Source organism: Lolium rigidum, unplaced genomic scaffold, assembly GCF_022539505.1.
Source record: "Lolium rigidum isolate FL_2022 unplaced genomic scaffold, APGP_CSIRO_Lrig_0.1 contig_25424_1, whole genome shotgun sequence".
In the NCBI taxonomy this organism is placed as follows: domain Eukaryota; kingdom Viridiplantae; phylum Streptophyta; class Magnoliopsida; order Poales; family Poaceae; genus Lolium; species Lolium rigidum.
In genome coordinates, this window is record NW_025900047.1 from 37,529 (window position 1) to 59,107 (window position 21,579).

At 44.5% G+C, this 21,579-nt stretch overlaps 1 pseudogene; it reads right to left on the bottom strand.

Annotated features, from left to right (window-relative positions):
* Nucleotides 1–1,457: 1,457 nt before the first annotated feature.
* LOC124680700 lies at nucleotides 1,458–2,673 on the bottom strand (annotated as a pseudogene).
* Between the last annotated feature and the right edge of the window lie 18,906 nt (nucleotides 2,674–21,579).

Genomic DNA, 21,579 nt, shown 5'->3' on the forward strand with positions numbered 1-21,579 from the left:
GGATAGGATCTTCCTGTCTGTCCAAAGTCTTTCCAAGATTGTTTTTGGTATCTATGAACAGGAATGTCAGAGTTAAGGAAGTTTTCGATGTAGGTGTAGGGATGCTTAGATTTAGAAGAGCAATGGTAGGAGAGCTTAGAGAACAATGGCTTAATTTAAAAAATTGCTAGAAAGAGTTACACTGAATAATGAACCTGATAGGTTGATCTGGAAATTGAATAATACAGGGGAATTTTCAGTTAAATCTCTGTATTTGGCAATGCAGTGTAACGATGTGGTCCCTTACAAGTTTTTATGGAAAATTAAGATACCCCTTAGAGTCAAGACTTTCTTATGGTTAGTGCTTAAAGGAAGCATTCTCACAAGGGATGTCTTGCTGCAAAGGGGGGCAAATGTGAAAATAAATGTCTCTTTTGTGGATGCAATGAAACTATCAGTCATTTTTTTCAAATGTTCCCTAGCTAGATACATTTGGAATGTGGTCAGTTGCACTTTTGGTATGAACTTCCAATTTGAAACTGCTGAACAATGCATTTCCACTTGGTTGAAAAAGTTTGGGGGATGAGAAGAGAGATTGTTACAGTGGGGATTACTGTTGTTATTTAGAGTATCTGGAAAACAAGGAATTTGGCATGTTTTGACAAAAAATGGCCTGATGAACCTTTTGTTGTTATTCTTAAAATTTGTTTTTATATTAATACGTGGAGTTGTTTGTAGGTGAAGGAGGACGCTAGGAGAAGGTTGGAGTTCTGTGCAAAGGTGCTGAAAAGAGTAGCAAGGGAAGCGTTTGGAGCAAGAAAAAGTTGGGTCACACTACAAGAAATCTGCCATAAGTTGACAAAAATAAGGTGTCACTGAAACGTCTCTAATGGCTACTTGTGACGTTACGGTGACGCTTTTCAAAACGTCGAAAGCTGGGAGTCAGCAGTGACTGCTTAAGACGTTCCACTTGAAAACGTCGTAGAGCTTGTGACGTTTTAAAATGTCACTAACGGCATGACGTTCCCAAAACGTCATGGGCACCTGCCCCCGAGTCCAGCGTGGCAATCCGACGTGGCAAAATTGTGACGAATTAAAAACGTCGTTATCTGAATTCAGCCCGGTCCATTCAGCTCCTTATGTGGGCTGAGCCCATTAGTTCTGATTATTTTTTTCGGCTTTGTTGGGCCTTGGCCCATAACTGGCCCAATTACCTCGGCCTTTTTAGCTTATTTTTTTTCAACGGCCTTTTTAGCTGCTGTACTTACTGGGCCTGGGCCAATTTTCATTGGGCCGTGGCCTTTTTAGGACCCATTACAGTTTTGGACCGGCAGTCCATAAGAACCAGTCAAGCTCATTATTTGTATGAACATAAAACTTAGCAAATTAATCAATTACATTGCAGCAACAAGAACCAGTCAAGCTCATTATTAGTATGAACATAAAACTTTTGTCACGGTGACTTGGAGCAATAAGACTCAGTCATGCTCGTTATTACAATATAAACATAAAATTTCACTAGAGTTGTCTTCACGATCTCCAGCATGCATCTTGCTAGAAAATGATGTTGCACAAGTTGTCTTCAGGTTCTCCAGCTCCAGGTTGTTCCGCAGCAGCTCGTCCTACACAGCCTAGAAACATCGCTTCAGGTCAACCCAAGTAAAATAAGCATCAAGGAACATAGTACACAGTAAACTCTTCTTCACAGCAAGATACAACAATCGGAGAGTTGCTAAGCAAGCATAACGTGGGCGTGAAGTGTGAGCACTGACATGCTATCGTGGCAATAAACAATGATAAGGGAACATAACATAGTATCTGCTACTTTGGTCCATGCAGCAGTCAATAAGCAAAACACGGAGTGAAGGTGACCTGTGTAGCAGATAATGTGTGTATCTAGTAACTATGATTCTATTTTGAAACAGCCCACTTTACATATCTATGTTTAGACATGTGACATTTCACACACTTAAAAATCCATAATCATGCATTCAGGTGGCATGTATAGTAGCAGGATAATGTTGTGATCTGCCAGTAGTGATGCACAGTAGCAATGAACAATTGGCTTCATGTACAATGAACAAAAAAACGAGCATCAGGAAAGAAAATCATTGAACAAATAAGGGTTCACCTACTTCAGCCCTTGATACTCCATCTTGGCGAGTCTGGTACTGGGTGGCATCATGTAGCCATCGGGAGCTCACAAAAGTAGCAACTACAGCATGCTTCAGCTTCACTAGGACCTGGCGCATCCGGGACAGGTCGGTGGGCTTGCCAGGCTTGGGGCCCTGAATGACCGCAATGGATGGCTTCTTGTCCTTGTCTTTCTTGCCCCGCTTCTCGATGGTAGCTATCTCATGTGGTATGAGCTCCAAGATTGATTTTCAGTACTGCTTGTCTGCACTAGCATGGAATTTCTCCTGCCTTTCTACGAAAATCTGCAGCACAACATAAATTTTCAGTGTTCATGGCTTCTTGTCATGCACACCGTAAGTTTTACTTAGAACTGAGAAATGCCCGCTCACGTACCTTCTCTCTTTCCCTGCTATGGACCTTATTTGTCTCACAGGTCTGTAGCCTCTTCTCATAGAAAGCTATCTTGAACTCTTCAGCTTCAGCAATTATTTGGGCCCGTAGCTCCTTCTCCTTTCGTTCTTTTTCCTCGAGAACTAAAGCATTTTGCCTGAAACCAGAGTGATGCAGTTAGAGTTCAGATTATAGACAGGGCAGAATCTAATAGTCTACAAGTGAAAAGATAATAAACAAAAATAGTGATGTCATTCAATTGATCAATTCCACAGAGTATTTTATGCCAGCTATCATCAGGTTTCAGGACACATCGCATGGCCATTAAATGTGTCATATTCAAAAGAAGGTCTTGCTTATTACAGAAGGCATGTATAGAAATGAAGACACAAGCTTATGTAAATAAAGAGAAGAAATGTAAAACAAGTTGCTGCTTATTATAGATGGCATATAATACAATAGAAGGAATTAAATAGCAGAAAGAACTGAAACTGCATGGATTGTACAGTAGTAGACTGGCAGAACTGTGCAATTAGGCCCATATATGTTTGAGAAGACGTGCAGCATATAACTTACTTTTTGTCAATGTGGTGGATCGAGCTTTAGTTAAAGATCTGGTCCATGAGTAGCGCTAGCAGGTCAGCCTATTGCATTCTCTACAAAAAAAAATAGTAGCATGTCAGCGACCATTTGCAGTGATTGATGATCACTGAAGAAATAATATACATATCAAGCAGGCTAGAGGCAATCCTATAGTCAGGAGAAAAACATTTTACATGTCAGGTATTGGTATCAGCATCATCTTGTTGAAACTGTCTCTTCTCAATCACAACTAGATTCAGAAGATGCATTAGTATGAAGATACAATGGCAGATCGCAAGTGTGAAATGGATATGGCACAAGATTTATGGTGTGATAGATTATCCATGCGATGAATGAGCCATACAATTTCTTTCAAACGTATTCACATACAAAATGCAGTAAAGCAAACTCATATGATCATTAAGCACACATTAACAAGCTAAAACAACCTATCTTAATTAGCACATGATAGATACCACCATATATAAATTTACACAGGACAGGCAGAAGAAATAAAAGGGACAAATGCATGACTTGGACATTAGTCATCTCAAGATTGCATTACTTGCCAGACTTTACCAATAAGTATTTACTATTACATGCACGTATGGCTCAACGAAATTTAGGAAAATAAAATAGACAGTGAGCGTGGCCTCCCGGTTTCAGACACAAAAGATGCTAGTTATATGAGAATTTCACCTTGGTCTGAAGAACCAAAGATTAATATGGTAAATAATAGTATGAGCTTAATGCTGAATCTATCTCTCATGCTCTACATCATCTGAAACAGTAGTTTGGGTACTGAATATGGTTGAGGTATGGTCTATTTCAGACTATGTACAATGTACTGTTTATGCTTGAAGTCTATTTGAGACTATGTTTATTGAAAACTGCAATGCACACGGTGGTATTCTTAAAAAAGAAAGAGCTGCAGGCATTTGATCCTCCTTTTGACATGAGTTGTCAGACACTCCCCTACCTCTTTTTTCTAAACATACTGAATTGTTGGACTCTCCCATACGACTAGTGCATGAACATGGTATGCCTGTTATGCTCTCGTTGAAAATTGAACAATATTTCAGGAGACATCAGTGAATATATTACCACCAAATATTACGCGGAACATCCTGATAGTTCTGAACTTGCACATAAAAGCAATCTGACGAGAAAAGGTAGAAAGATGGAACCAGACCTGCGCTCCATGTTGGAGATGATCTGCTGGCGGCGGAGGGAGGTGGCTCCAGCCGTCCAGCGCCACCACTTGCGAATGATTCCCAACAGTCTCACCCGATCAAGATCTGCAAGAATAAAACGCAAAGGAGATGAGAGGATATAGAGGACATAGTAGGACGGTCGTTGAGGATATAGAGGACAAAGAGGCAATCGGGAATCAGGTCGACGCACGCATCTAGTGGCTGTCGGAAACGGTGGCGCCGCCGTCGAAGAACCTAGTCTCAACACGAGTGGCTGGATTGTTCCAGTCGAAATAGGAGCACAACGATGTGGATCTCAGCGAAGTAGGGCCACGACGCCACCGGTTGGAGACGGCACACAAGGGGGAGGTGCCAAAATAGTAGAGGAGTGGAAGCCGGCGAACTACTCCATCGCCGGCCGCGCCGTCTCCTCGTCATGGCACTGGCCCAATCGAGGAGAAACGCGGATGGCCGCCGACACTCACGGATGGCTGGTGCCGGAAGCGCTCACCATGGCCTCCTCCACGGCAGCCGCCGCTCGGGGTTTCCCGCGTCACCATCGGCGGAGGGCTGGTGGAGAAGGGAGGGAGTGGGCTGGCGGAGGATCTGGCTCACGGCAGATCCACGGGAGGACGAGGCTTGGGGTGGCCGGAGTTGGCCGGGATCTAGGCCGGAGAGGAGGGGCGGCGGAAGGGAAATGGCTAGGGTTTCTGGCCGGCAGGGCGGTCTGGGTCGGTTTTGTTGGAGTGGTTTGGTCGGTTGCTCGTGTTTTGGACTGGTCGTCGCGCGCGTGCCCAAAATCTTTAGGCGCCAATGGGAAAATCCAGCGCAGCAATTTCGGTTCATGTTTGGTGCGTTAGATGCATTGGACGGTTGAGATCCAAGTCTGGGGCTGATCCTTGGTAGGTTGTTTCCTGGCTTCTGATTGACTAGATTTTTTTTGGCCTGCTAATGACATTTTGACCTGAATTGCCAATGACGTTTTTACCCAATAACGTCATGATTTTGTAGGGTTTTGCCCCCCCCCCCCCCCGAGTGGCCAAGGACGGTCAAAGCTAGGAACGTCATAAAGCTATGACATTTTGATTTCCAGTCATAAAAAAAACGTCATATTATGGCAGATTTCTTGTAGTGTCACCTGGACGCCAAGGTTGACGATGTAGGGGGAGAATAAAAGAGAAGAGTAGGAGGAAGAAGAAAGAAGCTTGCATGAAGCAGGAGCAAGAAGTTTGGGTTGTGGAGCAGCTCTGTTTTCTCTCTCTTATGCTTGGTGCCCGCTTTCAGTCTCCTTCACTCCCCTCTTCTTTGTTGTTGAACCAAAACTGGGGTCTTATCAGTCCGCTCGGTCTGTAAAACCTTAAGTAAGAGTGTCTGTGTAGTGTTTGGTGGTTTGGTCTGTGACTTTGTAGTAACAAATATGGTTTCCTTAATGAAATCGGGGACGAAATCCCTTTTATCTAAAAAAAAGTAATTTAATATGCCAGCTATTGATAGATCCAACATGCAGAAATTAGCACTTAAGAGCATATCTAGCATATACGGCATATCGGCCTGCAAACGCGGCGACGCGCCGATATGCGGTTTTCGGCGTTATTTTGAGCCGGACAAGACCCCGCATCGGTGGTCTGGCCCGGATAATGGATCCAGGCCGCAGCCCAAATCGCCAAAACGCCCACATATATAGCGATCGGCGAGGTGGATGGGGGTCAAACCCCATCCGCTCCTCCGCCTCTCCGCCTCCCGCCGACGAGCAATCGCCGCTCCTCCGGCGAGCAATCGACGCGGTAGAACGCAGAACGAAAGTCCCCACCTCCCGTCGGCGACGATGGTGGCAAGGCGCGGGCGCTGGGGTGGCCAGGTGGGCCACGGCGGACGCTCCACCGAGCGCGGTGGGAGCTCCACTGCTCCTCCCGCCATCGAGAAGACGGAGGAGGAGAACGTAGAGTCGGACGCGGCGCGCATCCGCGGTAACTACCGCTACCGCAACTACGACGTCGCCACGCTGCCCGCCTTCGCCAAGCGCGAGTCCGAGCGGTACCGCCGCGGATGCGCCGCGTCCTCTTCCGCGGCCTCGTCGTCCTCGGCATCGAGCTCCCGCCAGCGCCCGCCGACGGTGCTGGTGGTGAAGATGGAGGTCGAGTCGGAGCCGGAGCCACCACGCCTCTCTCACTTCGCCGAGGATGACTACCTCGACGACGAGGAGTTCAAGAAGCTCCTCCCGTAGCTCGGCGCCAACACGGGCCTCGCGTCGGGTGACTTCGTCGCGGAGCGGGAGCTCCGCACCGTCGTCGGCCTCGTCGCGCGCTCCAGCTAGCAGGACACGGACAAGGCCGAGGAATGGTGGCACATCGCCGTCGAGCAGGACCGCGTGTTCGTCGACCTCGTCAGCGACGAGGAGTGAGCCGGCGCGCCGCCACCATAGCACAGGGCTCCGGTGAGCCGATTTTGCTGCATGTTATGCCATGGCGGATTGTTTTACTTTTGTTGTAATGTAGTGCTGCAATGCAGCTGAATTTAGGATGAACTGCAAGCATCTAAACTACAAGTATCACGCGTTTTGTTTAAAATTTGCAGTTTCATATGCCGTATATGAACTGCGTGTGTGCTTTTCGAACCCCAAATCCGCGTTGGGGTGCCCTGGATACGCAGATTTGGGGTTTGGGGTTTGCCGTATCTGCTACAACAGATGCTCCAAAACATGCTACTCCCACCCGTATCTAATCTTCAAGGTTGCAAGCGACTCAACAACCACCAACCTCCACCTCCATCTTCAATCAACAACAAGGGTGGCCCACAAATGGTGGTGGTGGCATACGGTCCATCGGGCAGTTCAGTTGTTGTTGATTGAAGATGGAAGATGTCCAGCCTTGGAACAAGGAGCCGGATTCAGCCCGACCTGCGCCTGGATTTGGATTCGGCAAGGTTCATGAAAGAAGCTGGATCTGGTACGACATATTAAGTGTACGCGGATTCTTGACGTGTATGGCAATGTATTATTCCGTAGTTAGGCAAGTTGTACTCTGGGTAGGACTCTCTGGAGAAACCATAGATTCGGGCGCCTTTATATGCCGGATCCTTGGAGCCCCTAGACGTATAACCACACCTTATTGTAACAACGCAAAAGCTCCTACATAATTCCAGACAAGCAACAGTTGGCCCTGCCTCCGTGCAGCATGTTCCGAAGCTGGATAACTCGCGTACTCCTATCCCCATGGCTCTCCGCCCTATGGCCCCCTCTTCTTCCTCCCTCAGTGAGGATCCCTCCTCCTGGGTATTGTCGAGTAGTTAATGAAAGTTGGCACCCATCGTGGGGCGAACGGCGTCTGGAGGCCGGAACCCGGCAGGTTCAGCCTTCGGAGGCGTCAGCGACAACATCGTCGTGGGCCGTGTCTTGTACGCCGGCAACTTTCTGATCGTCCCTCCAGACGAGTGTTGGATTCCGGCTAGGACCGACCCCGTCAAGTTCTCCATCATCCCGATCGGCGCGATACACATCTTCATCGGTGAAACCATCAATTCCGACTGAAACGCATTCGTAAGTACTGCAGCTACGACCACCGCCGAGCTGGACACAACTGCAAAGATCCGATTTGAGTTGCTGGAGTTTCCTAAGGAAAACTTTGCCTTAGATCTAAAAATTTCAAGGCCCACTATATCCGCCCTTGAGCAGGAAACAGAGGTGGAAGACCAATGCATATCCACTTGAGTTTCCCAGGGGTTAGACAAGCAGAGGTGTCACTTCGTGCACTTCCTCGCGCATACGCCAGGATCCGCCTCTCCTCTAGAGGGTGCTGGACCCATGCAGCTAGATGATGTTGAAGATAGCAATGGATCCGAGTACCCAGAAGGTGCCGAAACAATGAGGACTCTTTGCTCGATAGCCTCAGCTCGATCTCAAAAGATCTCTACCCCATGGCTTCAGAAGAGTACAAGGCATTCTGTAAGGAGTTGGAGGACGCTGAGAAAGCTGATGGCGAATCATCTCCGCCAAAGAAGGTCTTTCTTAAACATAGCTGGCCTAGATGAAGAGGAAGAGGACGAATCAGAGAAGACTCCGCCTCAAGTAGAAATCCCAGATCCGGCACTTCCGGATGCTCCGCCACGGGTCCGCACTCGTAGGATGGATCAACCGATAGGACGGACCCTGATCTTCCAAGAGAATATTGCAGTTGAAACGTTTATGCACATAGCAGGCGAGGACGGAGAACACATCAAGCATAAAATAAATCCTGGCCAATCCAATCACCCCAGAGGTGGCGACAGATCCAGAAACCTTTGAAGCTAGACGTAAAGAACTCCTGGCGGAATCTCAGAACTTGGTCAAGCTCACCCCGACTGCCTTAATGGACAAGGCAGAAACTGCCAAGAAGTACGAGATATCCCAAGAACATGAGCGGATGGCAGAGGAAGAATACGAGAGAGCGGCAAAGCTTGCGGCGCAATGGGCCACCCATATCAAGGAGTCCTAGGAGGAAGCGAAGCAGAATAAGACGAGGTGGAGAGATGCTATCCCCCTCGCAACATCAACTTCGATAGCGCAGCTCACCGCAAACCTTTGGCAACTCCAAAAGATAACATGGAAAAGATGGTGGAGCTCCTGGCCGACGATAATGACAAGATTGATCTTGACTACCTCGGGTGAATCGTCGGTACTGCCATGAAGCAGCAGAGTAAGACGGATACTTCGCGTAGACTGGCTTCCAACCCGGAGGCATGTGTGTCCACAACGCAAAATCAGCCTGCCGAAAAGCAAAAGGAGCACCGTGACGACCAATCTCGCACCGGCTAACCTGAAAGCCAGAGAAAGACCTAGGAACACCCAAATCCGATCCCCATATCTTCGGATACTCCTAAGGACAAAGCTAAGGGGAAGGATCCAATGTTCACTGGTAGGGACAAGTACCAGGATGCCTCGCCACCAATGCATCGGTACGCGCCACCGCGCGCTCGACAACGTAGTCCTGCCGGAAACATCAGACCCCATTGGCTTTGCAGAATAAATATCTGCGACAATGTGGAGCCCAGTAGAAGACGAAACGATGGCTGCGCAGCTGAGGGCAGGCAACCCTAGCATGAGGGAGGCATCCACCAAGATGGCGGAGGAGGCCACTGCACCTGGAGCATGCACCGCTAGGAAGTACGTGGAGAATCTGACAGGAGAAGAAAGAGACACCATAGGCCCCCGTATGGTTCTCCGTCACCACCACCCTGCAAGGGAGGCGGAGGCGGAGACAGAAGGTCAAGCTCCCGCTCGAGCTCCCCTGAGGGCAGGCGAAGCATACGAGAGACCCGGGAAACTAATACCAAGTTAGCTACATTGGTCCCAATTGCTTTGGAAAGAGGATCCGCGAGGAAAAAACACCAAAAGGCCTGAACCTCAAGCTACCCGGAAACTTGAAGGATTATGATGGCTGATGTCTACGCACACTCCTTTTCCTGTAGACAGTGTTGGGCCTCCAAGAGCAGAGGTTTGTAGAACAGCAGCAAGTTTTCCCTTAAGTGGATCACCCAAGGTTTATCGAACTCAGGGAGGAAGAGGTCAAAGATATCCCTCTCAAGCAACCCTGCAATCACGATACAAGAAGTCTCTTGTGTCCCCAACACACCTAATACACTTGTCAGATGTATAGGTTCACTAGTTTGGCGAAGAGATAGTGAAATACAAGTAGTATGAATGTATATGAGCAGTAGTAACGGCGCCAGAAAATAGCTTGCTGGCGTGCAGTTGATGGTAGTAATATTGCAGGAAGTAAAGATGCAGTAGAACAGTAAATAAGCGATGATTGCAGTATTTGGAAACAAGGCCTAGGGATCATACTTTCACTAGTGGGCACTCCCAACATTGCAATCATAAAGGGATATAAATAAGCACTTCACTATGCTACTCTGAATTACTCTTTGGCAAGATAACGAACACTAATTCATCATGTAGGCAAACCTTAAAGATGTATTCCCAAGTACTAATAAACACCCCACGCTGTCACTATGAGCATTCATAGGAGGTACTAACACACCACAATTTCATAGAGACATCCAACTCAAATCATAACTCGGTGAACAAGTATTCTGTGAAATATAGCCTAAGAGACCCACACGGTGCACACACTCGTCACCTTTACACACGTGGGATAAGGAGTCTCCGGAGATCACATAAGTAAAATCCACTTGAATAGCATAACGACATCTAGATTACAAGCTCATCATATGGGTCTCAATCATGTAAAGCAGCTCATGAGATCATTGTATTGAAGTACATAGGAGAGAGAGATGAACCACATAGCTACCGGTACAGCCCTTAGCATCGATGGAGAACTACTCCCTCCTCATGGGAGACAGCAGCGTTGATGAAGATGGCGGTGGTGTCGATGGAGATGCCTTCCGGGGGCACTTCCCCGTCCCGGCAGGGTGCCGGAACAGAGACTCCTGTCCCCCAGATCTTGGCTTCGCGATGGCGGCGGCTCTGGAAGGTTTCTCGTACCGTGGCTTTTCCGTATCGAAGATTTAGGTCAGGGACCTTTAAATAGGCGAAGAGGCGGAGTCGGAGGGGGTACGGAGACGCTACACAATAGGGGGGCACGCCCCCCTGGGCCGCGCCAGCCCCATGTGTGGGCCCCCTGTGGCTCTCCTCTGGTGGCTCTCGGGTGTTCTGGAAGCTTCGTGGAATTCTAAGATGCTGGGCGTTGATTTCGTCCAATTCCGAGAATATTTCCTTACTAGGATTTCTGAAACCAAAAACAGCAAAAAACAGGAACTGGCACTTCGGCATCTCGTCAATATGTTAGTTCCGGAAAACGCATCAAAACGATATAAAATGTGAACAAAACATGTAGGTATTGTCATAAAACAAGCATGGAACATCAGAAATTATAGATACGTTTGAGACGTATCAAGCATCCCCAAGCTTAGTTCCTACTTGCCCTCGAGTAGGTAAACGATAACAAGGATAATTTCTGAAGTGACATGCTACTAACATAATCTTGATCATACTATTGTAAAGCATATGAGATGAATGCAGTGATTCGAAGCAATGGTGAAGACAATGAGTAAACAACTGAATCATATAGCAAAGACCTTTCATGAATAGTACTTTCAAGACAAGCATCAATAAGTCTTGCATAAGAGTTAACTCATAAAGCAATAAATTCAAAGTAAAGGCATTGAAGCAACACAAAGGAAGATATAAGTTTCAGCGGTTGCTTTCAACTTCAACATATTTATCTCATGGATAATTGTCAACACAAAGTAATATAACAAGTGCAATAGGTAAACATGTAAGAATCAATGCACACAGTTGGTACAAGTGTTTGCTTCTGGGATAGAAAGAATGGGTAAACTGACTCAACATAAAGTAGAAGATTGGTCCTTCGCAGAGGGAAGCATTGATTACTATATTTGTGCTAGAGTTTTTCATTTTGAAAACAAGAAACAATTTTGTCAACGGTAGTAATAAATCATATGTGTTATGTATAATACATCCTATAAGTTGCAAGCCTCATGCATAGTATACCAATAGTGCTCGCACCTTGTCCTAATTAGCTTGGGTTAACATGGATTATCATTGCATAGCACATGTTCAACCAAGTGTCACAAAGGGGTACCTCTATGCCGCATGTACAAAGGTCTAAGGAGAAAGCTCGCATTGGATTTCTCGCTTTTGATTATTCTCAACTTAGACATCCATACCGGGACAACATAGACAACGTGATAATGGACTCCTCTTTAATGCATAAGCATTCGACAACAGTTAATATTCTCATAAGAGATTGAGGATTAATTGTCCAAACTGAAACTTCCACCATGAATCATGGCTTTAGTTAGCGTCCCAATGTTCTTCTCTAACAATATGCATACTCAAACCATTTGATCATGAAAACCGCCCTTACTTCTGACAAGACGAACATGCATAGCAACTCACATGATATTCAACAAAGGTAAAAGACTTGATGGCGTCCTCAGAAACATGGTTACCGCTCAACAAGCAACTTATTAAGAAATAAGACACATAAGTTCATATTCTTCACCACAATAGTTTTTAAGGCTATTTTTCCCATGAGCTATATATTGCAAAGACAAAGAATAGAATTTTAAAGGTAGCACTCAAGTAATGTACTTTGGAATGGCAGAGAAATACCATGTAGTAGGTAGGTATGGTGGACACAAATGGCATGGTTATTGGCTCAAGGATTTGGATGCATGAGAAGAATTCCTCTCAATACAAGGCTAGGCTAGCAAGGTTGTTTGAAGCAAACTCAAGTATAAAAGGTGCAGCAAAACTCACATATGAACATATTGTAACTATTATAAGACTTTACATTGTCTCCTTGTTGTTCAAACACCTTAACCAGAAAATATCTAGACTCTAGAGATCAATCATGCAAACTAAATTTTAACAAGCTCTATGTAGTTCTTCATTAATGGGTACAAGGTACATGATGCAAGAGCTTAAACATGATCTATATGAGCACAGCAATTGCCAAGTATCAAATTATTCAAGACATTATACCATTTACATGCGGCATTTTCCGTTTCCAACCATATAACAATGAACGAAATAGTTCAACTTTCGCAATGAACATTAAGAATAAAGCTAAGAACATATGTGTTCATACGAAACAGTGGAGCGTGTCTCTCTCCCAAACAAAGAATGCTAGGATCCGATTTTATTCAAACAAAAACAAAAACAAACAGACGCTCCAAGTAAAGCACATAAGATGTGACGGAATAAAAATATAGTTTCACTAGAGGTGACCTGATAAGTTGTCGATGAAGAAGGGATGCCTTGGGCATCCCCAAGCTTAGATGCTTGGGTCTTCTTAAAATATGCAGGGATGAACCACGGGGGCATCCCCAAGCTTTGACTTTTCACTCTTCTTGATCATATTGTATCATCCTCCTCTCTTGACCCTTGAAAACTTCCTCCACACCAAACTCGAAACAAACTCATTAGAGGGTCAGTGCATAATTCATATATTCAGAGGTGACATAATCATTCTTAACACTTCTGGACATTGCAAAAAGCTACTGAAAGTTAATGGAACAAAGAAATCCATCAAACATAGCAAAACAGTCAATGCGAAATAAAAGGCAGAATCTGTCAAAACAGAACAGTCCTTAAAGACGAATTTTTAAGAGGCACCAGACTTGCTCAGATGAAAATGCCCAAATTGAATGAAAGTTGCGTACATATCTGAGGATCACGCACGTAAATTGGCAGATTTTTTTAAATTTTCTACAGAGACTACTGCTCAAATTCGTGACAGCAAGAAATATGTTCCTGCGCAGTAATCCAAATCTAGTATTGACTTTACTATCAAAGACTTTACTTGACACAACAATGCATTAAAATAAAGATAAGGAGAGGTTGCTACAGTAATAACAACTTCCAAGACTCAAATATAAAACAAAAGTGCAGAAGTAAAATAATGGGTTGTCTCCCATAAGCGCTTTTCTTTAACGCCTTTTAGCTAGGCGTAGAAAGTGTGTATCAAGTATTATCAAGAGATGAAGCATCAACATCATAATTTGTTCTAATAATAGAATCATAAGGTAACTTCATTCTCTTTCTAGGGAAGTTTTCCATACCTTTCTTAAGAGGAAATTGATATTTAATATTACCTTCCTTCATATTAATAGTAGCACCAACAGTTCGAAGAAAAGGTCTTCCCAATATAATGGGACAAGATGCATTGCATTCAATATCCAAGACAACAAAATCAACGAGGACAAGGTTATTGTTAACCATAATACGAACATTATCAATCCTCCCCAAAGGTTTCTTTATAGCATTATCAGCAAGATTAACATCCAAATAACAATTTTTCAATGGTGGCAAGTCAAGCATATCATAGATTTTCTTAGGCATAACAGAAATACTTGCACCAAGATCACATAAAGCATTACAATCAAAATCATTGACCCTCATCTTAATGATGGGCTCCCAACCATCTTCTAACTTCCTAGGAATAGAGGTTTCAAGTTTTAGTTTCTCTTCTCTAGCTTTTATGAGAGCATTTGTAATATGTTTTGTAAAGGCCAAATTTATAGCACTAGCATTGGGACTTTTAGCAAGTTTTTGTAAGAAATTTATAACTTCAGAGATGTGACAATCATCAAAATCTAAATCATTATGATCTACAGCAATGGGATCATTATCCCCAACATTTTGAAAAATTTCAGCAGTTTTATCACGAGCAGGTTTCAATAGCTTTAGCAATTTCAGGTAATTTTGCACGCTTTGCACTAGGAGTAGAAACATTGCCAACACCAATTATTTTACCATTGATAGTAGGAGGTGTAGAAACATGTGAAGCATTATCATTACTAGTGGTGGTAATAGTCCAAACTTTAGCTACATTATTCTCTTTAGCAAGTTTTTCATTTTCTTCTCTTTCCCACCTAGCATGCAATTCAGCCATCAATCTAATATTCTCATTAATTTGAACTTGGATGGCATTTTCTGTAGTAACAATTTTATTATCAATATCATTATTAGGCATAACTTTCAATTTTAAAAGATCAACATCAGAGGCAAGTCTATCAACCTTAGAAGCAAGAATATCAATTTTATCAAGCTTTTCCTCAACAGATTTGTTAAAAGCAGTTTGCGTACTAATAAATTCTTTAAGCATGGCTTCAAGACCAGGGGGTACATTCCTATTATTGTTGTAAGAATTCCCATAAGAATTACCATAACTATTACCATTAGCAGCAGGATATGGCCTATAGTTGTTACCAGAATTATTCCTATAAGCATTGTTGTTGAAATTATTACCTTTAATGAAATTCACATCAACATGTTCTTCTTGTGCAACCAATGAAGCTAAAGGAATATTATTAGGATCAACATTAGATCTACCATTCACAAGCATAGACATTATAGCATCAATCTTATCACTCAAGGAGGAGGTTTCTTCAACAGAATTTACCTTCTTACCTTGTGGAGCGCTTTCAGTGTGCCATTCAGAGTAATTTATCATCATATCATCAAGAAGCTTTGTTGCCGCCCCCAAAGTAATGGACATAAAGGTACCTCCAGCAGCTGAATCCAATAGGTTCCGAGAAGAAAAATTCAATCCTGCATAAAAGGTTTGGATGATCATCCAAGTAGTCAGTCCATGGGTTGGGCAATTCTTTACCAAAGATTTCATTCTCTCCCATGCTTGAGCAAGATGTTCATTATCTAATTTCTTGAAATTCATTATGCTACTTCTCAAAGATATAATTTTAGCGGGAGGATAATATCTACCAATAAAAGCATCCTTACATTTAGTCCAAGAATCAATACTATTTCTAGGCAGAGATAGCAACCAATCTTTAGCTCTTCCTCTTAAGGAGAAAGGAAACAATTTCAATTTTATAATGTCACCATCTACATCCTTATACTTTTGCATTTCACATAGTTCAACAAAATTATTAAGATGGGTAGCAGCATCATCGTAACTAACACCGTGAAAATTGCTCTCTCATAACAAGATTCAAGAAAGCAGTGTTTAATTTCAAAGAATTCTCGCCGTAGTAGCAGGTGGAGCAATAGGTGTGCATAAGAAATCATTATTATTTGTGCTAGTGAAGTCACACAACTTAGTATTTTCAGGAGTACCCATTTTAGTAGTAGTATATAAAGCAAACTAAGTAAAGTAAATGCAAGTAACTAATTTTTTTTGTGTTTTCGATATAGAGAACAAGACAGTAAATAAAGTAAAACTAGCAACTAATTTTTTTGTGTTTTTGATATAAGAGCAAACAAAGCAGTAAATAAAATAAAGTAAATCAAGACAAAAACAAAGTAAAGAGATTAGAAGTGGGAGACTCCCCTTGCAGCGTGTCTTGATCTCCCCGGCAACGCCGCCAGAAAACAAGCTGCTGGCGTGTAGTTGACTGGGAGTTAGAAATCTTTGTGGTGTAACTTTTCTTCAGTTCCCCGGCAGCGGCGCCAGAAAATAGCTTGATGTCTACGCACACTCCTTTTCCTGTAGACAGTGTTGGGCCTCTAAGAGCAGAGGTTTGTAGAACAGCAGCAAGTTTTCCCTTAAGTGGATCACCCAAGGTTTATCGAACTCAGGGAGGAAGAGGTCAAAGATATCCCTCTCAAGCAACCCTGCAATCACGATACAAGAAGTTTCTTGTGTCCCCAACACACCTAATACACTTGTCAGATGTATAGGTTCACTAGTTTGGCGAAGAGATAGTGAAATACAAGTAGTATGAATGTATATGAGCAGTAGTAACGGCGCCGTAAAAATAGCTTGCTGGCGTGCAGTTGATGGTAGTAATATTGCAGGAAGTAAAGATGCAAGAAACAAGTAAATAAGCGATGATTGCAGTATTTGGAAACAAGGCCTAGGGATCATACTTTCACTAGTGGACACTCTCAACATTGCAATCATAAAGGGATATAAATAAGCACTTCACTATGCTACTCCGAATTACTCTTTGGCAAGATAACGAACACTAATTCATCATGTAGGCAAACCTTAAAGATGTATTCCCAAGTACTAATAAACACCCCACGCTCGTCACCGTGAGCATTCATAGGAGGTACTAACACACCACCATTTCATAGAGACATCCAACTCAAATCATAACTCAGTGAACAAATATTCTGTGAAATATAGCCTAAGAGACCCACACGGTGCACACACTGTCACCTTTACACACGTGGGACAAGGAGTCTCCGGAGATCACATAAGTAAAATCCAGTTGAATAGCATAACGACATCTAGATTACAAGCTCATCATATGGATCTCAATCATGTCAAGCAGCTCATGAGATCATTGTATTGAAGTACATAGGAGAGAGAGAGATGAACCACATAGCTACCGGTACAGCCCTTAGCCTCGATGGAGAACTACTCCCTCCTCATGGGAGACAGCAGTGTTGATGAAGATGGCGGTGGTGTCGATGGAGATGCCTTCCGGGGGCACTTCCCCGTCCCGGCAGGGTGCCGGAACAGAGACTCCTGTCCCCCAAATCTTGGCTTCGCGATGGCGGCATCTCTGGAAGGTTTCTCGTACCGTGGCTTTTTCGTATCGAAGATTTAGGTCAGGGACCTTTAAATAGGCGAAGAGGCGGAGTCGGAGGGGGTACGGAGCCGCCACACAACAGGGGGGCGCCCCCCTGGGCCGCGCCAGCCCCATGTGTGGGCCCCCTGTGGCTCTCCTCTGGTGGCTCTCGGGTGTTCTGGAAGCTTCGTGGAATTCTAAGACGTTGGGCGTTGATTTCGTCCAATTCCGAGAATATTTCCTTACTAGGTTTTCTGAAACCAAAAACAGCAGAAAACAGGAACTGGCACTTCGGCATCTCGTCAATAGGTTAGTTCCGGAAAACGCATCAAAACGATATAAAGTGTGAACAAAACATGTAGGTATTGTCGTAAAACAAGCATGGAACATCAGAAATTATAGATACGTTTGAGACGTATCAATGGCAAGGAGAGACTCAACACCTGCATCGACGACTATTACAACGCCGTTGATTTTGCCGGAGGAAAACCCCCAATATCGTTTGAAGCATGGTCCAATTGTACCTTGTTGGTCCGGCCCGGGTATGGCTCAACCACCTCCCGGAGAACTCCTTCTTTTGTTGGTTCGACCTGAAGATAGCCTTTCACACTTCAAAGGCACTTACAAGAGAGAATCAACAGCCAGTGACTTGCAGGCGTGTATACAAAAGAAGTCGGAAACTTCTCGAGAAAACGCCTAAGGGAACGTTGATGACACAACAGCTATGTTGGCCTTCATAGGAGGACTGCAGAGGGGAGGCTTGCTCCGGCATAAGTTGATGTGTGAATACAACGACCGAAAGCTAAATCGTAATAAGATGATCTCCATCGTCAGTATCCACACAGCTGCGGATGATGACGCATTCGGAGAATTACCGGCCACAACTATACCCCTGCACCGGCTGAGAAAAAACACAACAACAATAACAAGCGAAGAAACCCCCTGATGACCAGAAGAGCGGCGGATCTGACATGGTCGCCATGACTTTCCAGAGTGGTCAAGGCGGAGGAAGGGGCCGCGGCCGTGGTGGAGGAGCCGGCAGGGGCCAGCAGCGCGCTGACGAGGTCACGTCTGCCAGAACCCGTGCCCCCCAAAACTACAAAGAATACAGAGACATGTCGTGCTTGGCTGACAGTGATCTTGCAATGGGCAAGTCCACACACACCAACCTTCAATGCCAATGGGTCAACGATCTCAAGACGGATCCAGAGGCATGATACAAGCGTGCGCGGAAACATCGCCCACGTGGCAAAGGAGGCAAGGGTAAGGATAAAAAGGAGGAAATCACTGAGGACATGGACGAGGATAGGGCTACACCGGAACCCAAGGAAGGTACTGCAGCCAACACCTCCAATCCTTTCGGAAATAAAAGTGTCGGAGCATATCACACTTTCCTCGATACTCCCACTGTGCGGGGAAAGAAATCCGCCCTCCAAACTTTGAATGCCACGGTTCCAACAGTGTCACGGTACGTCAAGTGGTCGGAAAAACCGTGCACGTTCGACAGTGCCGATCATCCAGTCGTAATCCCTAAAGAGTGCTACGCTTTGGTTTGTAGTCCTCGCATCGATGAGTATAACTTCTCCAAGTGCCTCATGGACGGCGGAGCCAACTTGAACATCATGTATCTGGAAACTCTAGAGAATATGAACCTTACCAAGGAAAAACTTAAGCACAACACCACAGAGTTCGATGGTGTGGTTCCGGGTAAAAAAAGCAAAATCCTTGGGCAGCATCATACTTCTTGCGGCCTTTGGTGACATTAACAACTACCGTGAGGAGATGATCACATTTGAGGATGTGCCCTTCAAAAGTTCCTACCACGTGATCTTCAGCAGGCCAACGTACCACAAGTTCCATGCAAGGTCGTGCTACATCTACAACAAGCTCAAGATTCCGGGTCCTAACGACATGATCACCATACCTGGAGACTTCAAGAAGGCTCAAGAGTGCGAGGAGGGTGAAGCCGCCTTCGTTGAGTCAGTTATCTTTGTAGAGGAGCTGCAAGGCTACAGAGCCACGGTGCATTCGGCTGAGATGCAAATCACCAAGAAGCAGATCTCTGACCGGAAGACGACGGTCAAGCCCGCGATAGAGACCAAGAAGGTTAACATCAAGCAAGGTGATGCCTCCAAGCAGGTCTCCATCGGCACAGGCCTGGACCCCAAATAGGAAGACACGCTTGTTGAGTTCTTGTGATCTAACTTGGATATCTTCGCTGGCAACCTTTTGACATCTCCGGAGTACCAAGGGAACTCGCTGAGCACTACCTCAACATAAATTCGGGTGCCAAACCGTTGAAGCCAGCTATGCGACTGATACGTCCAATTTGCATCACTATTTTATATCATAATTTGCTGTTATTCATTGATATATTTCATATTGGGACACAATACTTATGTTATTTCATCTATTTTGCATGTTTCATGATTATTTGGAGATCGCGCACCGGAGCCGTGATTCTCGCCGGAAAAAGCACCGTCAGGATGCAATATTTCGGAAGATCAACTCGTGGAAGGAAATTTTACCAAAAATCCTATTTTTCCAGATGACGAAGGAAGCCGGAAGGGGGAGCCAGCCTGGACCCAAGGTGGGCCCGGACCATAGAGCGGCGCGGCCCATGGCCTGGCCGCGCCACCTTGTGGTGTGGGGGCCCCACAGCCCCTTTCGCCTCCTTTTCTTCGCGAAACCCTTCGTCCCGAAAATCTAAGCTCCAGAGGGTACGCCGCGAAGAGTCACAGCCGCCTCTGTGGGGCGGAGAACACCAGAGAGAAAAGAGCTCTCCGGCGGGCAGGAATCCGCCGGGGAAATTCCCTCCCGGAGGGGGAAATCGACGCCATCATCATCGCCATCGAGCTGGACATCATCTCCATCACCATCATCATCATCTCCACCATCATCACCGCCGTCTCCACCGCTGGACATCGTCACCGCTCGTAGCAATTTGGGTTTGATCTTGATTGTTTGATAGGGGAAACTCTCCCAGTATTGATTTCTACTTGTTATTGATGCTATTGAGTGAAACCATTGAACCAAGGTTTATGTTCAGATTGTTATTCATCATCATATCACCTCTGATCATGTTCCATATGATGTCTCGTGAGTAGTTCGTTTAGTTCTTGAGGACATGGGTGAAGTCTAAATGTTAGTAGTGAATTATGGTTGAGTAATATTCAATGTTATGATATTTAAGTTGTGGTGTCATTCTTCTAGTGGTGTCGTGTGAACGTCCGAAGGAGATATGCCCTAGAGGCAATAATAAAGTGGTTATTATTTATATCTTTATGCTTATGATAAATGTTTATATATCATGCTATAATTGTATTAACCGAAACATTAGTACATGTGTGATATGTAGACAAAAAGAAGTCCCTAGTATGCCTCTTAAACTAGCTTGTTGATTAATGGATGATTAGTTTCATAATCATGAACATTGGATGTTATTAATAACAAGGTTATATCATTATATGAATGATGTAATGGACACACCCAATTAAGCGTAGCATAAGATCTCGTCATTAAGTTATTTGCTATAAGCTTTCAATACATAGTTACCTAGTCCTTATGACCATGAGATCATGTAAATCACTTATACCGGAAAGGTACTTTGATTACATCAAACGCCACTCGCGTAAATGGGTGGTTATAAAGGTGGGATTAAGTATCCGGAAAGTATGAGTTGAGGCATATAGATCAACAGTGGGATTTGTCCATCCCGATGACGGATAGATATACTCGGGCCCTCTCGGTGGAATGTCGTCTAATGTCTTGCAAGCATATGAATGAGTTCATAAGAGACCACATACCACTGGTACGAGTAAAGAGTACTTGTCGAGAAACGAGGTTGAACAAGGTATGAAGTGATACCGAAGATCAAATCTCGGACAAGTAAAATATCGCGTGACAAAAGGAATTGGTATCGTATGTGTATGGTTCATTCGATCACTAAAGTCATCGTTGAATATGTGGGAGCCATTATGGATCTCCAGATCCCGCTATTGGTTATTGGTCGGAGTGAGTACTCAACCATGTCCGCATAGTTCACGAACCGTAGGGTGACACACTTAAAGTTGGATGTTGAAATGGTAGTTCTTGAATATGGAATGGAGTTGGAGTATTTGTTCGAAGTCCCGGATGTGATCCCGGACATCACGAGGAGTTCCGGAATGGTCCGAAGAATAAGATTCATATATAGGATGTCATTTTATGTGAATAAAATGTCGCGGAAGGTTCTATGGAAAGTTCTAGAAGGTTCTAGAAAAGTCCGGAAGAAACCACCAAGGAAGGTGGAGTCCAC